Source organism: Stenella coeruleoalba (genome assembly GCF_951394435.1).
Source record: "Stenella coeruleoalba genome assembly, chromosome: 20".
NCBI classification, from domain to species: Eukaryota; Metazoa; Chordata; class Mammalia; order Artiodactyla; family Delphinidae; genus Stenella; species Stenella coeruleoalba.
Window position 1 is genome coordinate 19723304 of NC_137166.1, and position 4678 is coordinate 19727981.

The following is a 4678-nucleotide window of genomic DNA, read 5'->3' on the forward strand; positions in this document are numbered from 1 at the left end:
TGTTGCTGAGCACAGGCTCCAGACGCACAGGCTCAGTAGTTGTGGCTCATGGGCCTAGTTGCTCTGCAGCATGTGGGATCTTCCCAGACCAGGGCTCGAACCCGTGTCCCCTGCATTAGCAGGCAGGTTCTCAACCACTGCGCCACCAGGGAAGCCCCTTTTTGTTCCCTTTTATTGAGATACAATTCACAATATAAAATTCATCATTTTAAACTGTTCATTTCAGGGCTTCCCTGGTGGCGCAGTGGTTGAGGGTCCGCCTGCCTATGCAGGGGATGCGGGTTCGTGCCCTGGTCCGGGAGGATCTTGCATGCCGTGGAGCGGTTAGGCCCGTGGGCCCTGGCCGCTGGGCCTGCGCGTCCAGAGCCTGTGCTCTGGGACGGGAGGGGCCGCAGCGGTGAGGGGCCCGCGGACTGCAAAAAAAAAAAGTTCATTTCAGGGGTTTTTAGTATGTATATTCACTCTGTTGTGCACCCATTGCCACCATCAAATTCCAGAGCATTTCTATCACCCCAAAAAGAAACTCCATACCTATTAGTCCCATTTCTTCCCTCCCACCATTCCTAGCAACCACGAATCTTTCTGTCTATGGATTTGCCTATTCTGGATATTTTACATAAGTGGAATCATACAATATGTGGCCTTTTTGTATCTGGCTTCTTTCATTTAGCATGTTTTCTAGGTTCATCCATGTTGTAGCATTGTGTCAGTGCTTCATTCCTTTTTGTAGCTGAATAATGTCCCACTGCATGGAAAACCATATTTAGTTTATCCATTCATCTGTTGATGTATATTTGGGTTATTTCCAATTGTTATTATGAATGAGGCTGCTGTGAACATTCATATATAAGTTTTTGTGTAAACATATGTTCTTTTGGCAGATACCTAGAAGTGGAAGTGCTGGGTCATATGATAATTCTATTTTAGCAGAAAATCACCAAACTTTTCCATAGCAACTGAACCATTTTATGTTCCTGCTAGCAATGTATAATGTTCTTTCTCCATATCTTGGCCAACACTTGTTTTCTGGGAGTTTTTTGTTTGTTTAACTATAGTTATCCTAGTGAGTGAAATGGTACCTTAGTGACTAATGATGTTGAGCATCTTTTCATGTTGTTATTGGCTATTTACATAGCTTCTTAGGAGAGATGTCTATTCATATCCTTTGCCCACTTTAAAATTATTTGTCTTACTGCATAATTGTAAGAGTTCTTTATATATTCTGGATACTAGACTCTTACAGATACAGCTGTGTCCTTTTGACTCGCCCCCATCGTTCTTTGAACATTTCCCTACTTCCTGGCACAAAAAGATGTTCCAGGCCCACCTTGCATTTCCCCTGCCTCTGACCTGGAATCAGCCATTTTCCCAGCGAGTCCTGGTTTCTTTTAGTGGGGATTGGTATTTAGAAACCAAGATCTGGACTGTAGGCATGCTTAGTGTTACTGGGTGCTGTTGCATCTAGGCCCTTTCGGTGGACATGCAATATGTACTTTTTCACTGAACATTGCCTAAAAGTTATATGTCAGTTCAGTTTACTATTCTTGTTTATGGCTGTATAGTATTCTTGTTTATGGCTGCATAGTACTTGATTATGTGGATGTACCATAGTTTATTCAACCAGTCTCTTATAGATAGACATTTAAGACATTTCCAGTCTTTTGTTTTTACATAATGCTGCAATGAATAACCTTGTGTGTGTGTTGCTTTTATTTCTGGAGATGCACCTTCAGGGTAAATTCCTAGCCATGGGTCTTCCTTGTCAAAAGATAAATGTAGTTTGTTTTGTTTTGTTTTTAAATTTCGTGTGAATTCCTTTATTGCAATACTCCCTTTGTTGTTGTTGTTTTTGGCTGCATTCGGTCTTCATTGCTGCGCACGGGCTTCTCTAGTTGTGGTGAGCAGGGGCTACTCTTTGTTGTGGTGCGTGTTGTCTTATTGTGGTGGCTTCTCTTGTTGCAGAGCATGGGCTCTAGGTGCACAAGCTTCAGTAGTTGCAACACGTGGGCTCAGTAGTTGTGGCATGAGGGCCCTAGAGTGCGTGGGCTTTGGTAGTTGTGGCACGCAGGCTCAGTAGTTGTGGCTCGCAGGCTCTAGAGCACAGGCTCAGTAGTTGTGGTGCATGGGCTTAGTTGCTCCACGGCATGTGAGATCTTCCCAAACCAGGGATTGAACCCGTGTCCCCTGCGTTGGCAGGCGGATTCTTAACCACTGCACCACCAGGGAAGTCCTCCCTTTTTTTTGTTGTTTTAATTGGAGTATAGTTGATTTACAGTGTTGTGTTACTTTCTGCTGTACAGCAAAGTGAATCAGTTATACATATACATATATCCACTCTTTTTTAGATTATTTTCTCATATAGGCCATTACAAAATATTGAGTAGAGTCCCTGTGCTATACAGTAGATCCTTATCTATTTTTTTTCCTTATCTATTTTATGTATAGTAATGTGTATATGTCAATCCCAATCTCCCAATCTATCCCTCCCCACCCCTCTTACACCCTGGTAACCATAAGTTTGTTTTCTGTGTCTTTGAGTCTGTTTGTAAATAAGTTCATTTGTATCATTTTTTAAGATCCCACATGTAAGCAATATCATGTATTTGTCTCTGTCTGGCTTACTTAGTATGATAATCTCTAGGTCCATCCATGTTGCTGCAGATGGCATTATTATTTTTTATGACTGACTAGTATTCTATTGTGTGTGTGTGTGTGTATATATATATATATATATATATATATACACCACATCTTCTTTATCCGTTTATCTGCCAATGGACATTTAGGTTGCTTCCACGTCTTGGCTATTGTAAATAGTGCTGCATGAATCTTTTCAAATTATGGTTTTCTCCGGGTATATGCCCAGGAGTGGGATTGCTGGGTCATATGGTAGTCCTATTTTTAGGAAACATCTATTTGTTAGATGTTTTCAAAATCCCTTCCATAAAGATCACATCATTCTGTACACCTATCAGCAGTTGTGGAAATTATTAACTTGTTATATTTTGCCTTAAAATTGAGTTTAGGAAATTTTGTGAATACTTACTTTAGGGATTACTTAATTTGGTGATACTAGCAGTAACATTGTCATGGCAGATATTTATATTAGAGATTGCTATCTCATCTATTAGCAAGGAGGAGTCAGTGACTCCTCTAGATGTTGTATGTAAATTGATTTAATCTTTATAAAGACCCTGTGAGGCAAACTAAAGATGGATAGGTGAGGCAGCTACCAGGGTCAGAGCCAGAATTTGAACCCAGTCAGCGGTGCTGTGCTCGTATTCATTGTACTCATTTTTAAAGCAGATGGGGGGAAATAAAAGCAATTGGAAGTGTTTCATCTGTGGTCTTAAGCACACATGGTGCTCCTGTTCAACCTTTTCCCCTTTCTGTTGGGGATGAAGGAGACATTCTTGTTAGGCGGAAGAAAAATGGCAGAGAATGTACCCAAAGGGAAGGTGTACAATCACCTAGGCAAAGGGGGATGGGATTGCAGTCAGTTACTTTGCTGAGAAAGGCAGGTTGGGATGCCTGCCACTCTGCTTCTTGGAAGGATCTCTGCCTCTTAAGGCATGAATGGCTTTGGGGGTCATCTGTGGTAAGGGCTCTTGGCCTGAGATGTAGACCTTCATCAGTACAAATACTCCTGAATATACAAGTAAGGGGGAGGGCATGGGCTCCAGTGGGTTCCAATCCTGGTGCTTTCTTTGACCTACGGAAGTCTCATTACTTTTGAATCAGGAAAGTACAGTTTGGACAGATGAGAAATTGATCAAGAAGTAGAACAAGAAAACAGTCAAAACTGGGGAACTTCACTTCTCTTAGGCCTCCTTTCTTTGTAAAGTGGGGATAAAATTTCTTTCCTGTCATTGTGAACATTAGAGGAGGTGCACGTGTGCCCGGCATATAGTAGGTCTTCAGTGTGATGGTTGACCCTGTAGGAAACTCTTCAGTTAATGTTGTTCCAGCAAGCCCATTTGTTTTTTTTTGTTTGTTTCTTTTAAATAAATTTATTTATTTATTATTTATTTTTGGCTGTGTTGGGTCTTTGTTGCGCCCAGGCTTTTTCTAGTTGCGGCGAGAGGGGGCTACTCTTCGTTGCGGTGCGCGGGCTTCTCACAGCAGTGGCGTCTCTTGCTGTGGAGCATGGCCTCCAGGCTTGCGGGCCTCAGTAGTTGTGGCTCACGGGTTCCAGAGCACTGGCTCAGCAGTTGTGGCACACGGGCTCAATTGCTCTGTGGCATGTGGGATCTTCCCGGACCAGGGTTCGAACCCATGTTCCCTGCATTGGCAGGCGGATTCTTAACCACTGGGCCACCAGGGAAGTCCCGGCAACCCCATTTGTACCCCTGTAGAATCTACCCTTTCCATTTATGGCATTTCACAGTTAGTGGTCTAAATATCATCTCATCTCTAAAGAAAATAGAGGTTAGAGGGATGGATATCCTCCTGTAACCGTTCACCTGGTGAAGTTCCCATGGGATCCCACGGCTGAGCCCTGGATTCCAGAGGCAAGGACAGTGCTTGTTACTTAGTACTGTATTCCTTACCCTGTAAAGGCCTGCAGATAGCCACGAGGATGCAGAGTGCTGTCTGGATGCTCCTTCGGACTTGGTTGATGAGGCGCAGATGGTGAGTTCTGACTAGGGGGAGATGGACATGACAGGCCTGTGGCAGT